A 16795-nucleotide genomic window follows, 5' to 3' on the forward strand; every position below is an offset into this window, starting at 1 on the left:
ATGCTTCAAATCTATTGTGTGAATGTGGCCTTCAGACCACTGACCTATGTATCTCAGATTTACAGAAGCCACCTGGGGTTCCGATTTGATCCCAGAATGTCCCTTAGGACTCCCCTATTTTCATCGGACGGAATGGAGTTATGAGACCCCCGAACCAAGGAGATAAGTAACTATACAACCTTTAGAAGACATCTGAAGGCAGCACTGTACAGTAGTACCTCGGGTTAAGAACTTAATTCGTTCTGGAGGTCCGTTCTTAACCTGAAACTGTTCTTAACCTGAGGTACCACTTTAGCTAATGGGGGCCTCCCGCTGCCGCCGTGCGATTTCTGTTCTCATCCTGAAGCAAAGTTCTTAACCTGAGGTACTATTTTTGGGTTAGCGGAGTCTGTAACCTGAAGCGTCTGTAACCCGAGGTACCACTGTATAGGGATTTTTTAAAAATTGTTTAATGTTTTACTATGTTTTTACATATGTTGGAAGCCATCCAGAGTGGCTGGAGCAACCCAGTCAGATGGGCGGGATATAGATAAAAATTATTATTATTATTATTATTATTATTATTATTGAATAGGATGTCCCTATTTTCATAGGAGAAATGTTGGAGGGTATGGAGTGCGGCTATTCATGCCCCTCTGCCTGGTCCTCAGGACTCTCCCCAGGCCACGCCCACTCTTCTGAGGCCACACCCCACACTGGTCCTGCTTCCAGCATCAGAATGTTCTTTCCTGGCTGGGTGGAGGAGAAAGAAAGGTGTTTGTATGTAGAAACTAGCCCCAGTGCAAAGAGCTCCACTCTATTTTACCTCTGGCCTCACTCAGCATTGTCATTGGAAGGCTGCTCATAAGAGAGTGTGGCCCTCGGTCTGAAAAATGTTCCCCACTTCTGACTTCAGGATTCATCCTGGAAGCCTTTTTCCACTGCAAAGTTGGTGCTGCAACAATGTCCTTCACTCACATTCTCAAATGGTGTGTGCAATCTTCAAAGAGTTTCACTTGATGCTTTCCCATGCAAAAATAAATATATTCTCCATGCATGCAAAAGCGAACTTGTCAGGGCAAAGGATTTTAGCATAGCCTTTATACACACACACACACACACACACCATCTCTCAGTCTGCTGGCTTTCTATAAGCAGGGACCGGTGAGCATTCCACCCCATTAGCTCCAATCTGCAATCTAAAGGATGTGGTACAGTCTGGAGCTAGGTTTGCCACATCGCCCGCTGCTGTTTGCAAGGACTCAAAGCTTCAATTTTTAATGTGTGGTTTTCCACCGTTCAGGACAAGATCCATAACTATTTAGGGATTCTCGAAGGCCTGTCTTGCTGGTCTGCTGAGCATTTGGTGGTCAGGTGCAGCTGCAGGCTTCAAAGCGATCCTGTTGTTGCAGAAAAGAAAGGAGAGAGAGAAAGGCAAACAAACAGAGACTCCTAAATAGGTTGTCTAGAGGAGAATCTCCAGGGCAGGCAATATCGGTGTGGAATTTTCATCCCATCCTGGAGACGACAGTAATATGTAATAGGGCTTCCCTCCCACCCAGCCCCAGCCCCACAGTATTCTCTAGGGTGTTTTGCAAATGAAATTTCAAGAGCTCCTCTTATCTGAAATGCTGTACTCCAGTTGTTGCCCTGAAACATAAAATGTGCATGCCTCAAATCATTTATGGAGAGTACATACATACTGCAAAGCTGTGATTTCTGCATTGCAAGGGAGTTGGACTAGATGACCAGTGTGGTGTAGTGGTTAAGAGCGGTGGACTCGTAATCTGGTGAACGGGGTTCGATTCCCCGTTCCTCCACATGCAGCTGCTGGATGACCTTGGGCTAGTCACACTTCTCTGAAGTCTCTCAGTCTCACTCACCTCACAGAGTGTTTGTTATGGAGGAGGAAGGGAAAGGAGATTGTTAGCCGCTTTGAGACTCCTTAGGGTAGTGATAAAGCGGGATATCAAATCCAAACTCCTCCTCCTCCTCCTCCCCTTCTTCTTCTTCTTCTTCTCCAACCCTACAATTCTGTGATTCTGTATCATATGTTTCCCTCTCCAAAATAACACCCAAATGCATTCTCATATTAATTTGGAAGGACCCCCCCACCAAATTATATATGGGAACACCCTTAATATCTGAGATCAGGCACATGTTACAGGCAGTGTGCCAAAACGGAAATGAGGAGCCCTGGGTTCCAATTCCCACTTGACCAGGAAGTTCACTGCAAGGCTTTGTGCTGTCAGTCTCACTTGGCCTAATCTACCTGTCAGGGATGTTGTGAATATATAATGGTGGTTATGTACCATGGGGAAAAGGTATTGCAGAAATACATTGTGCTGCTCCCCTGAGATCTTCGGCTGAAAGCCTGGGATACAAATCCAATTCTTTACTAGCAGGACTTTTTACTTGATTTTTTAGCTTATGTTTTAGTGCTTGGTTGCGTGTTTTGCTGTTTTAACTGGACACGGGTGTGTGTGTGTGTGTGTGTGTGTGTGTGTGTGTGTGTGGGATTTTACAAATTAATGTTTACATTCACAATCATAGGGGAAAAAACAAATGAACAAGATTCTTCTGAATCTTTTGACTTCCCTCCATGGCTTCTTTGTTTGGCCTTTTCTACTGCCTATCATAAGGTAAAGGGACCCCTGATTAGGTCCAGTCGTGACCAACTCTGGGGTTGCGGCGCTCATCTCGCTTTATTGGCCAAGGGAGCCGGCGTACAGCTTCCAGGTCATGTGGCCAGCATGACTAAGCCCTTCTGGCAAACCAGAGCAGCACACGGAAACACCGTTTACCTTCCTGCTGGATCGGTACCTATTTATCTACTTGCACTTTGACGTGCTTTCGAACTGCTAGGTTGGCAGGAGCTGGGACCGAGCAATGGGAACTCACCCCGCTGCGGGGATTTGAACCGCCGACCTTCTGATCGGCAAGCCCTAGGCTCTGTGGTTTAACCCACAGCGCCACCCGCATCCCATATCATACACCACTCCAATTTTCTGGTTATCCATTTTGTACAAAGTCATTGTTACCTTGCAAGAGTTATTTCAAACCTGCTAAAGAGTTCAAGTGTTTACAGTGGTCTTTCAAATATAAATTTCTCCCAATCTTTATTAAAGTTTTGATCTTCCTGATTTCTGATTTCCACGGTCATTTTTGCCATTTCTGCATAGTCCAGCAATTTGTCCTGCCATTCCACTCTGGTAGGGACCTTGTCGTCTTTCCAGCTCAGGACTACCAGCATCCTAGTGGCTGTCGCTGCATAGCTGTACTCAACTACTTAACCGGACAGATGTGTAAACCACCCTGGGATCTTTTGGGGTGAATGGTGGTTAAAAATAGCAATCCTTCCTCTTTAAATAATTCCTTCCTCTGTAAATCTTATTCTTTTTAAAAAAAAAATTAATTGTCAAATCCTTTATTATTTTATTCACATAATATACATTCTTTACAGCAAACAATTCCAAAATAAGCAGACAACTCCAAAATAAAATCATATGTAACAAGACTGTATGTCTCATGTTTTCATTTACACTGCTCTCCTCTCTGATACTTTCACTTGATATTTCTTGCTGCTTTCTGCTTTCCTTATAGAATCTTTATAAAATTTTAAATCTCTTGAATCCTATACCAATCTTTAACAATTTCAATTAATCCCTTCACCTACCTCCCTCACAGCCCAGTACTTCCCTCCACCTGTGTGATCTACTATTATTTTTGTTATTGTTGCATTATTCACTTTATTTGTTATTCTATCCTTAATATACTATTGTGCCTTTTAAACTTTTGCATATTGTGCCTTTTAAACTTTTGCATATTGACATGATAGATAGATAGATAGATAGATAGATAGATAGATAGATAGATGATAGATAGATAGATAGATAGATGATAGATAGATATAGATAGTAAATGTTATTCTCCTCCTCCTCCTCCTCCTCCTCCTCCTCCTCCTCCTCCTCCTCCTCCTCCTATGTTAGTCAGAGTAGACCCATTGCATTCCATGGACATGACTAGCTTAAATCCATTTGCAGGGGATGGGTTAGATAACCGTCAACATTCTTTCCATCTCTATCATTCTGTGGTTTTGTTATTTTGCTATTTTGTTTTGTTATTTATTCCCAAGGGACTGCCCTGGGTAGAACATGGTTGGCAGCCATCTTCAGAGACCACCAGCCCCCTGCCGCCTGAGGACAGCCCACTAACAAGACACGCTTAGGTGCAAGTCCGTGGTGATGTCGGGGGCACAGCCCCCTTCCCTGTAGTTCTGAGGGGGCATCTATTCATAATGACTCCAGCCAGCAAGATTAATCATTATAAGTACTTTCCCCATTTGTAATGCTTTTAGGTCCTGAAAGTTGCTAGGAGTCCAAGGACAAAGGTTACTCGGAGGTTAAAAGATAAAGTACAAAGATGTGTTTACCATCCCACAGGGTTTTGGTGACAAAGCGGAGGGCCGAATAGGAATGAGTCAGATAAGACTAATAAAAGTATTAATGAAACCTAAGGGAATGCGGACATTTAATTTGTGTTTGAGCATGTGTTTCTTTTAAAGGGGGAAAAAATGAATCCATTTGACTTGATTTGTTGTCACGCTTGAGCAGGAGAGAAGGGGGGGGGGCTTGTTCCTTTGGCTCAGTCATTCATATTCCAGGTCAGAATGATTTTAAGCGTGATCAAACAGCCTTTGAGGGGGCTGGAAGCCTCTGCAATGGATAGTAAAATTCAGTTGATGTCTATTTTCTGTCTTTCAGCAGTAAGGATATATCTCTTGAGAGATGGAGGGATGCACATTTTGTGGTGATGATGATTACTACATTGGTAGAGCTCGTCCTGGAGTAATCCTCACAACAGTCTGGCAAGGCAGATCAGTATTCCGTTCCCCTCCAGGGAATGCAGGAACTCCTGGTTAGAGGCTCAGATGTAGCTTGATGAGTTGTCTAGGAGTGTGTACATGAACCTCAGGGTTCTCTCTCAACATGGAAGTGAATAGAGTGTGCAAAATTAGCCTCTACCCCTGGAAGGCAGCGTGAAGCCCCTGCACTGGCCAGGCCTGACATGAGGACTAGGAGCTTGGCTGCCTTTCAAATGGGCAATCCCTGCTGCAGTCCAGGCCTCAGCTTCTTGGTACTTTTCCACTTTCTCTAGGGCAGCCTTCCCCAACCTGAGGTCCTCAGATGATGCTTGATTAGAAATACAATCATCCTTTGTTATGTACTGAAGTTCTCACCCTGGGCCACCAGGGGGATACTGTAGATAGTTATGCAAATGAAGGATCGAAAGTGATGTTCAGTGATTGGATAGTTTTAGAAAGTTGCAACAGTTATGATTGTTCTGGAGCTCTATATAAGCAGGCTGACTGAGCTCCTCAGTCCAGTTCTGTTCCAGCTTACAAATAAAGAGCTGCTTTGGAAGAATCGCTGTGTCGTCTGATATGTTCGCCCACAACTTAACATCCTTGGTCACTGGTTATGCTGGTTGGGGATATGTAGTCCAACACTAGCTGAGGAGTCAAGGCTGAGGAAAGCTACTCAAGGTATATTAGGGGTTGGCTCTCTATTTGTACGCAAGGCTGGGTCTTGGCTTGCAGGCTTGTTTGAATATCCCACTGGTCCCAGGAACACTGACAACTGGAATAACAAAATGCAATTGAACCCAACAAAAACAGCAAGTCTTCGGCCCAGGACTCCCCGGTAGGCTCCTTGCATAGTTTTGCAAAGCAGTGCTCCTCTTCTGTTTAGAGCTGGTCAGGGCTGCTAATTTAATTTCCCACAATGCCCCAGAGCAGAGAATTCCCTTGGGTAACCTTCCACAGACCACATGGCAGCTCTGGGTGGGGTCAGAAGGAAAAGTGATCAGAGCAATGAATGCACATTTTGCATTTCCACTGCAGGCTAGTTTCACACCCATGGAAAAACCCCTCTCTGCACTTTGTAGTGGCAACTGAGAGCTACAGAGTTCAAGGATACATCCCACCCAGCCAAAAAAGGGGGGGCAGCAGGGGTGTGGGGAGTAACCCAGGGAGAGTCCTGAAGAAATCCCCCTCCCCGTCTGGCAACAATTGTATGTTGGTACATTTTAAATGGTGGTTTGTAGCATCCACCACCAAGGTGGGTCTTGCTGGGGCTCATGACCCTGGCAGCTGTCCAAGGTGCTGAAGTCAACAGTGCTGGCGCAGGTCCTTAAGCCTGTGCATGCCCTGTACATTTATAGCACATCTAAAGCTCAGGACTTTCTCAAAAGAATCCTGGGAACTTTAGGTTACCCTCCACAGATCTGCAATTCCCAGCACTCTCAGCAAACTACAACTCACAAGATTCTTTGGAGGGAAGTCATGTGCTTTAAATGTGTGACGTTTATGCAACCTAAGTTGGAGGTTGAGAGATAATGGCAGCCTAAGGCTGCTTTGTAAGTTCATGGATGGAGCGAGATTTGAACCTGGTACTTCACAGTTCTTTGCCACTGCATCAGCTACCAGATTAAGGCTTGTCAATCTACTTTTTAACATACAGTTGCATGAATGGATGGGAGAAATGGATTGCTTCATCTCACATTCAGAAACCTTGAGACCAGAATTTGTCACTTCTCGGATTTATCTTCTAAGATGGCCCTTGCATTTTGAGCTCTGGCCCAAGTATGGGTCTAAAGGTGACTTTGCACACAATGTTTTTCTGGCGCATCACAATGTTTGCACTTTGCACACAGTGTTTTCCTTGCACATTAACTGTTTCCCTGTAATATAAAAGAATGCACCTGTGCACATCACAATGTTTGGAAACTGTAAGGTATGCCAGTGGTAATGTTTATTCAGGGTAAAGACAATGAACTAAATTCTTTTCCTGAAAATGAGTGGGTGGTGCTTGGAATGCCAATTTCTCAAACTGACTTCAAATGAGTATTCTGGGTATAAAATTATATCAGGGTCACAGAACCGTCCATACTTGGCTCTGAGAGTTGACTAATCTTTGTGGCCCAGTTCTAACTGAGCAAGGGCAGGGAGGAGCTAATTGCAAACCTGCTTATTTTCTGAGGCTACCTTGGGTCTGGTGTGTTACTGTAATATGGAATTAAAAGGGAAATATGAAAGACAGAGTCTTTTCATTCCCTTTGTATCTGATGTTCAGGTTGTGAAAGCTGTTGCTTCTTCAAATAAAACTGCACACAGACCCAGTGCACAGGAAAGAATTATCTGAAGACTCATGGGAACCTCAAGGTCAGGGATACAAACTTTCCTTTTTTAAAAAAAAAAAGTGTGAACCTCAACAAATTACCCAGTGAGATCTGAGCATGCTTAGTTGATGGAATGGAATTGTGCTTTTTTTTAAAAAAAAAACAACTGACTGAGACACTGAGAAGGAGCACTCTGCACTGCAACATTTTGCTGCAGTCCCCCCTTCTTTTACCTACGATTTCTGAACCGAAAGGATATAGCAAACATTTGGTCAGAAATTCTGGGCAGATGTTTGTTTTATCTCCCTCACCTTTACTGCTTACAGGCCTAAATATCCTCCCCTGAGAGAAGCATGCTCTGTTGTTGTGCCATGATGTGCCTGGCATATCATGAAAACTGCAAAGTGTTTGGAGAGTCTCTGATGGCAAAGGCCCATTAAAGTGCAGGGTTAGATTCCTGGAATTAGTAGTAGTTAGATTAAGAAATGCAGCTCTGGAATTAGCAGAAATGTCTAACGATGCCAAGGTAAGGGACAAAATATCAGGGTAATTACTCCCTGGAGCATCAAGCGAAAACAAGACAGAGGAAATGACTAAGCGTCTGTATGCCATTAAAACAAGAGCATGGCACTGCCTGGATTAATTGTGAGCACTCAAATGTTGAGGCAGGCTTTTAGATGTCTTCTAAAGGGTATATTGATGAGAATCAGCTCTATATAACCAGATTTTATCTGCAAAAGGCCACCCCCCCACACACCCCAGCTGCCTGGCCAAGTGGCAAGTTAGCTGGAAACTGCCAAACACATTCTCTTCTTTTATCATGGATTTCATTTGCCGATGTGTTCTGAATCTGTACATCACTGTGTCAGAACTTTCCTTCCCAACCTCAGCTCGGGTCTTACGTGGAAGTTCCGTTTCCGAAGCCAAGGCACTGGTGCTGTTTTGAAGCCTTCACACACACACCAACTCTGATTTAGGAATGCTTAAGGGACGCGGGTGGCGCTGTGGGTTAAACCACAGAGCCTAGGACTTGCCGATCAGAAGGTCGGCGGTTTGAATCCCCGCGACGGGGTGAGCTCCCGTTGCTCGGTCCCTGCTCCTGCCAACCTAGCAGTTCGAAAGCACACCAGTGCAAGTAGATAAATAGGTACCGCTCCGGCGGGAAGGTAAACGGCATTTCCGTTTGCTGCTCTGGTTCACCAGAAGCGGCTTAGTCATGCTGGCCACATGACCCGGAAACTGTACGCCGGCTCCCTCGGCCACTAAAGCGAGATGAGCGCCGCAACCCCAGAGTCGGTCACAACTGGACCTAATGGTCAGGGGTACCTTTACCTTTAAGGGATGTGAACCCCATGAATTCCAACATGAGCTGACCTGATCTGTACCTAACATGCAGAATGGAAGATTGTTATCCTTTTTTGTTTGTGCAAAATTCAATTTCTTTGAATTTTGCAATGCAGTTCCCAGCTAAGTTAGACAGGCAGGTGGGAGCTGGCTGAGGTCAGGCTAAGGCTGACGGGGCAGTCCCCCAGTTTCCCTTATGGGCCACATATAAGGTCCCTTCCTATGTGAGGCACAGTAGATTCTCTGGCGCAAATCCCATACAGCAGGGAGATCCCAGAAGCATCACCTTTGCTCCAAAAGCACATACCTAGGCCAATCTGAGTAGGGGAATTTTACCTACCTTTCTCATCATAATGACGATGCATGCCCAAAAGTTTGGAATCTGATTGAGAAAATATATGCTTTGAAACAAACAAAACTGAAGACCAAAATGTGCCTCTGATTTGAATCTAGGAAAAAATGTGTGCCACGTTCCAAGAATTTATAGCTGCTTCCATTGCTTACTCTTGTTAATCTTTCAAATATATTATGTTGTTGTTGCTGTTGTTGCTGGAAGCATTGAGGGGGGAGACTGAAAAGTAAATAACTGAAAGCCCCTAACTTGGAGGGACAGCTACATGACTGCAAATAAAATGATACAGGGCCCCCGACAATGGCATTGCTGCACAAGTTTTAAATAAGAAGACATGACAACCCAGCCTCTGACATTAGTCTTTGTTTTAATCCTGCTGCCCAGCAAGGAAGTGCTGTAAATCTGAGGTACTGACCCATGTCTACACATTTACCAGATAGTCACTGACCAAAGATTTATTTATTAGCCCAGGCATGATTGATTTATATGAGTTTTGTTTGAGCAAGTTAATTGCAAACGGCAACTTGGGATGCACACATTACAATGTGAAGGAACCAGGTTACTAACCTCCTCCTGCCCACCCCCACTCCCAACCCGCTTACTGTTAGGGGCAGTGATAACGTCACGGCAGCGATAACATGTTGACTTGCGTCTGGATCAACAGTGTGACTCTTTTGGATGCCTTACCCAGGAGAGATTAAATGGTCCCTGCCATTAATAATCTACTCAGCAAGGAGCCAGGGGTTTTAGCAATGTCAGGTGAGAAGAGATATTTCCCTTCCTGGGAAAGTCTAATATTTAAACTGTTGTTTAAACTGGGAAGGGGGGAGGGAATCGCTATGCAACCATGATCTCAGGAAGAATTTTCTCCGTGGGCTTCAGGATTTGATGAGATTTCTGAGGTTCTAAACTCCAGCGGCTGACTTGTTGAGTTTTGAAATTAAGTATCTTCTGCTTGTGGTTACAAAGCTGATGGAGTTTGGCACGCATTATTTCTGATGAGTTCCTTCACGTTCATCATGTCTGTGTTGAAAGCAGGGGTTCAATGTTCAGGAATGATGGGAGTTGTAGTCCAGCAATTTCTAGAGGGCTACAGGTTCCCCACCCCTGGGTTAAGCTATACAAAAAGCTACTGAAGAAGCAATAAGCTTTTAGTCATCCCTTGACAGTAAACTATCAGTAGGCCACTATTACATTTCATGTAAGTTAAGAATAATGACAATATTCATTTCTATTTGTGCTTAGGAGAAGAGGGGTGTGGGAAGCTAGAGGGGGAAATGATTGGAGCAGCAAATGTAAATTTTACCTGTACCCTAGGCTAGTTTCTGCACACACACAAACCTCTTTATATTTGTCATGCAGACCAGCCGGAAGCGTTGAGTTCAAGGAGACATTGCAGCCAGGCAAAAACTCTCCAGAAGGGTTCAAAGTTGGGCTAGTGAGTGGGTGGTCTGGGAAGAGTCTCAAGGGCCAGACAGAGTGGCCTGGGGGGGCTGCATGTGGCCCCCAGACCTGAGGTTTCCCACCATTGGCTTAAAGTGATGAATCTTCAGATACATTTTCTCAGCACAATCCTGTAAGGTAAAAGCACTGCTCTCAATCACAGTGGCAGCTTCCACACTGCTCACACCACTAGGGGGCAACCCAGCCAGATGGGCAGGGTTTAAATAAATTATTATTATTATTATTATTATTATTATTATTATTATTATTATTATTATTTTATTAGCCTGATGCATCAATGAGTATCAGGCAGCTGCCATTACTCATACAATGCCCTGTAGAATCATAGTCTTTTCTGCCACCATACTCCTTGAGGAAACCTACCTGCCCATCTCCAGGTCTACTAGAGAGAAATAGGGAGGGAGACAGGGCCAGCCACTGACATATGACTTAATTTGTACTTCTCGAGAACCAGAACACAGGTATCCTTCAAAATACGCACTTCTGCAATGCAGTTCTCCCACCAAACAATATGCACATATTGCGGGAAAACACACATCTTAGGCCGCATCTAGACACATCAAAGAAGCATTTCAGTTCAAAGCGTTGTAAATTTAAACAGGGAAAACCGGTAGAGAAAAGCAGAACTCCACATCGCCATCTGGTGGCACAATGTTGAATCGCACAAACAACGCATATAAACCTCTTTTTCTTTACCAGTCTAAGCTGAGCGCTTAGTGAAAATAACATACACAAAATGCATTATATCAGAGAAAATTGCTTTCAGGGATGGGTCTGTCATTCCAAACCACAGGCAACTATGTGTTAGAAGAAATTTGCACTCAAACGCCGACAGATTTTCACAAGGATTTCTCAAAACAAACACATTGGCAATCGCTACAGAAATGGGGAGAACTGAAGTGAACACTGGGGGAAAGAGAAGCTGAAATTGGCAGGTCTGTGCATCCCTATATCCGAGCCAAATTAATCTGAAAAACTATGCATGTGTTTCATCCCCCACAATGAAGATTCTGGGAAGGATTTCTAAGATTCAGGGAAGGACTTGCAAAGGAAAGCGGACGTTGAAGGCCCAGCGCATGCACAAACACACCCTGAAATTAATCAGGAGAATGGCACCGAGATGCCTGAGGATCCCTTTGGAGGTCCCAGCCTTGTTAGGAAAGGATTTCAAAACAAAACAAGACCCAGAGCCATAGTAGAGCTCCACTAATTACCGCTAAGAACCGACCACTTTGGAGAGCCACACACTGCGGCTTTTCTCCTGGCTGACAGACAACTGTCAGCTGGGCAAGAGCTACTAATTAGTAATTGATAAATATAAGTGCGCTGTCTTCCCGGAGTAGAGTACCACTTGATGATAGTAATTAATTGTTCATTGATTCCCATAGGCTGACGTGAGGTCTGCTCAGCTGCTTCTGTGCCTTTCCCATTTGTAGATAGAGGTGAGCATGCCTGGCAAGGATGCTCCTGGCTCCCAAAGTTTCTTTGGCGGTGGGAGACTTTGCACAGGAGATCATTCTAAATGGAATTTAATTAAACGCAGGAAGCATGTTTGATTCTGATTCTCCACGGGTGAATGTCAGGGATGCCAACTTGTATAAAATATTGAGGGGCGGGGGGCCAAGTAAGCCCTGCCCCACATAATCAATCACAAGATACGGTGTTCACTCGCCATTTGGTGAATACTCATGAACTGGGGGGGGAGCCCCCTCAAATATTTTATGGAGGGGCCAAAGGGACCTCGGCCCGTAGGAGTTGGCTCCTATGGTGAATGTCAAGGGTAGAACCTTTCTTCCATGTGTGGGGTTCCTCAAAATCTCCTGGGGGAGGGGAGTGAAAAGAGAGAACCTGCTTAAAAGAGAACTCTAACTAGAATTTTGTTAGGGACGCGGGTGGCACTGTGGTCTAAACCAATGAGCCTCTTGGGCTTGCCGATCAGAAGGTTGGCAGTTCAAATCCTCACGACGGAGTGAGCTCCCGTTGCTCAGTCCCAGCTCCTGACAACCTAGCAGTTCGAAAGCACACCAGTGCAAGTAGATAAATAGGTACTGCTCCAGCAGGAAGGTAAATCGCGTTTCCATGCACTGCTCTGGTTCGCCAGAAGCAGCTTAGTCATGCTGGCCACATGACCCGGAAAAACTGTCTGTGGACAAACGCCAGCTCCCTCAGTGTGTAAAGCGAGATGAGCGCTGCAACCCCAGAGTCATCTGGGTCCTTTACCTTTAAACTAGAATTTAAATAAATACAGGAATCATGTTTGATGTTGGTCCTTCACGGGCCAATGTCAAGGTTACGTTTCCTGACATGAGAGTTTTCTGTGTGTAGGGTTTCCCAAAGTTTCCCAGAGGAAGGAAGCAAAATGGGAGAGCCTGCACAGGAGACCCTGCATAAATATGAGCCTGAAGGTGGCTCAGCTGCTTGGAGCGTGGTGCTGATAATGCCAAGGTTGCAGGTTCGATCCCCGTATGGGACAGCTGCATATTCCTACACTGAAGGAGTTGGACTATATGATCCTCACGGTATCTTCCAACTCTATAATTCGATTATTATATGTGGAAATTAATTTAATACAGGAAGCATGTGTGATGTTGACTCCCCCACTCAAGGTTAAGCTGGAAACCTTCTTCCTGACATTCTATTTTTCCATGTTCCAGTCTCCTCCAGTCTTCTGGGGGAGGCAGGCAAGAGGGGATAATCTTCAGAGGAGTTCACTGTAAATGGAATTACCGTGAACCACAAGAATCACAAATGCTGGGCATCCATGGGTTTAATGGCTCTAGGGCTATGGGGGTCTTCTAGTAGGAAACCTCTTAAACATTAAGCCCCCTTAACCTAGGAGAGTGAAGATGTGCACACAAAGAATTATGCCACGCTGCTTTCTGATTTCCATTTTCGGTCTGGGGACGCTAGCAAGCCCCTGGCGCTGCCACCTTCTGGCACCAGCTTTGTGCCCATGCAGCTAAAGGAGATCAGCAAAAACAAGATCACTGCATGTTGACATCCTCAATATATCTCCGGTGATGCTCTCTTTTTTCCTTGGCAAGATTCACAAGCAGAGTCATTGCAGGTATTGCCAAATATATGTGTGTATATATATACCCAAGGCTACAATCCTTCTCTCTCCAGGCACAGAGAGTCCCATGAGGATATTCTGTGGTTTGAACACTTTATTGATTTAGGATATGTTTGGTGCTGGGCCAAAATCCCTCCTTCTCAATTTTGCAGTCCAATCACAGTCAGAAAAAGGGGGCATTTGGGGGATTTTCAGGGGTGGCTGACAACAATTACAAGCATTTCTCCTGGCCCCTTTTAGCCCAGGGCCAGTCCACCATCCCTCAGACCATATGGAGGGCCGGACTATATCTTGGGGAAAAAATATGAATGAATTCCTGTGCCCCACAAATAACCCAGAGATGCATTTTAAATAAAAGCACACATTCTACTCACATAAAAACACCAGGCAGGCTCCACAAATAACCCAGAGAAGTATTTTAAATAAAAGGACACATTCTACTCATGTAAAAACACGCTGATTCCTGGACCGCCTGCTTTCCCTCTGGGTTGCCTTCTGGGTTGGGAAGCCAAGAACGCAACCGACCCCCATCCCGCCAACCTCACCAGCTGCTACAGGTGAAATGGCCAAATGGCCGAACTGCCATCTTCAAAAACGATGCCTAACTCCCGAAATAAAGTTATTTTATTGCTTGTGTCATATACTGCAGCGAGACAATAAGAATGGCTTGAGCAACTCGCCACAGCTCTTACACGTATTTTCAGGAGGAGCTGAGACTATCAATCTATTTTCACTTAACAATTAAATTTGCCTTCAGAAGGGTTCCTGAGGGCACATACCAGTGTGTCCATTATGTTATTACTGCTAATTTCCACTGAATAAGCCAAAATTAGAGGCTACTTGCCATCAGAAATGACTGAAATGTTATGGAAAAACTGAATCAGAGTGAAGCGGGTAAGTAAAATGGTCTAAAACAATCCATCTGTTTTTGTGTGTGTGTGTTTATGTATAAAAAAAAAATCATCTACCTTTCCAGTGGAACTATTTTGAGCTCTCTTGTTCAGAAGCACGAGGGAAAGCCAAACTTCTGTACTTTCTAAAAAGGAAAGCTGTGGTCAGGTCTGTACCTTATTATGGAGAGAAAGCTGGGTATAGCCTTTCCTTGAATAGCTTTTCTAGGTTATTGCTGTAACATGAAGCAATGAGAGTTGCTCCAGCGGTTGTCAGGAACGACACTTTATCTAACCAGGAACATGCAAATCCCTTCTGAGAAATGTTACTGTCAGGGAACTGACATCGGAGCCAGAAGTGGAGGCAGGTCTCCCAAGCGATGCCGGAGAAGGGCCAAGCAGGGAGAGAGGGGACTCATCAGCTGGGGAAGGAAATCAGTGTAACACCAGGGATAAAGGGGGGCGGAGGGGGTAATCGGAGAGAGGGCTCCAGGACTCTTCGCTGGAGACCAGCGGGGAGAGCACAGGTCCTCCGCTACCCACACCCACCCTGCGCAGAAGACTTCCGCGCAGGGAAAGTAGGCGTAGACTTGGCGTCAAAGAACTTCTTTGCTGGAAGAAGTTCAAGAAACGCCCACTGACGGATTCTGCTAGCGACTGAACAGCCACGAAGTGAAGGGCTGTCCAGCCAGGAAAGGTTTAACCAGGCTACCTAGCCAGGAGTGGCGGCAACTTACGCACGAGCAACCCCATATAACCATTACAGTTACTCTTATCAAGACTGCCGTGACCTCCCTTGGAACTCTTCAGCACGTTCATCTGAGAAACAATCTCCAGAGTTTGCTCTGAGTTTTGTTTTCATCAGGAAGATCTCACCCCAATGGCTACATGCATACACAAGCACACACACCCTGACCTTATTTCAGACTTACTCAGCTTTTGTTTGGCTTCCCTTTCAAATTCGTTGGATGTGTTCATCCAAAATTTGCTTCAAATTTCACAATAAGGCTTTGTGTGCTACCAGTGTGCCAGAGAGATGGGGAGAGGGAGAGAGAACGTTTTCCTGCTTCCCTCTTCTCACTGCTGCCACTGCCCAAGCCAGGTGAATGTTGTTTAAAACAGGGGTAACCCACACAATGCCTTGCAGATCGTGCCTTGCAGGAGTTGTTGTTGGCACCCGTCCATCTCAAGAGACAATGTGCCTCCAGGGGTGAAGTCAAACCGCTGCTAAATTAAATCTCACCTGTTTCTATTTACGCATCCCCACTTTAGATTAGTTGGGATTCTAAATAATGAGCCCATACTCGGATAAATTCTTGCAAATTTCCTCATTTTGGAATTATCCCCACATTTCAGAAGCATATCTACCATTCTTCTGCTCAACTCAAAGAAACTAAAGAGGACCAGAGGCAGCAGAAGAGAACAGCATGATCCCTCGTTTTTTACACCATGGTAGGTAGGTAGAGAGAAACTGAACACCTCTTTTAGGATAGTTCCCAAGTAGTGGCGCACCAGTCTTGCGGTGGCAAATTCCACCCCACATTTCCTTTTTATTTGTATTGGAGTAAGTCATGTGAAACAGTGTCAAAGGCCTTACTCTGTCAATTTAATAAAGTCAATTTATGGTGCCTATAAATCTTCTAACCAGCTGGGATGAGGAGGGAAGGCGGAAGGCTGAGTGGATGCTGATAAAGTCGTGACATGGTGGCAAATCTTCTGCTTGGCACCCCCAGGGAATTGAATCGTTGCCTGTAGTGTACCCCCTCCCTATGTGAACCATGCACAACCTGTGGTTCTGTATGCCCCTCCCAGTCCATGTGAACTGTGCTCAGTTGACCTGTGATTTGCTGTGATGAAATCCTTTATCTCTGTGAGAAAATGCCCTTCAGAATGGTTGTTGGAGGCCAAAAATGCCTTTTTACCCAACTTAGACTGTTACACAAACTATGCCCCTGTCTAGAGCTGTCAGACCGGGCTTTTGTTATTCATACACTGATAATACACAAGCTTGGCTACCGTAAAGTATTTGCTCCCCCCCTTTAAAAAAAATATTTTTATTCGGTTTTACATTTAACATTTGCATTCAGGTGTAAATCATAGTCATATACACATAGGATTCTCTGAATCCCTAGACTTTCCTCCATCCCTTCATGGGTTCCACAGTTATTCTTATCCAACTGCATCATATAATGTTCTTAATATTTCCTTAAATCCAGAATGCAGCAGCTAGACTGGTGACTGGGGGCGGCCGCCGAGACCATATAACACCAGTCTTGAAAGACCTACATTGGCTCCCAGTAAGTTTCCGAGCACAATTCAAAGTGTTGGTGCTGACCTTTAAAGCCCTAAACGGCCTTGGTCCAATATACCTGAAGGAGCATCTCCACCCCCATTGTTCTGCCCGGACACTGAGGTCCAGCACTGAGGGCCTTCTAGTGGTTCCCTCACTGCGAGAAGCAAAGCTACAGGGAACCAGGCAGAGGGCCTTCTCTGTAGTGGCACCCGCCCTGTGGA

At 45.0% G+C, this 16795-nt stretch overlaps 1 long non-coding RNA gene across 1 annotated transcript; it reads right to left on the reverse strand.

Moving 5' to 3' along the window:
* Nucleotides 1–1241: 1241 nt before the first annotated feature.
* Nucleotides 1242–16038, reverse strand: LOC310744500. Its single transcript, XR_014539572.1, has 3 exons — nucleotides 15927–16038; nucleotides 14360–14427; nucleotides 1242–1379 (listed from the first exon to the last, which is right to left on the reverse strand). It is a non-coding gene; the product is annotated as an uncharacterized lncRNA (long non-coding RNA).
* Between the last annotated feature and the right edge of the window lie 757 nt (nucleotides 16039–16795).

Source organism: Podarcis filfolensis (genome assembly GCF_964270895.1).
Source record: "Podarcis filfolensis genome assembly, chromosome: 11".
NCBI classification, from domain to species: Eukaryota; Metazoa; Chordata; class Lepidosauria; order Squamata; family Lacertidae; genus Podarcis; species Podarcis filfolensis.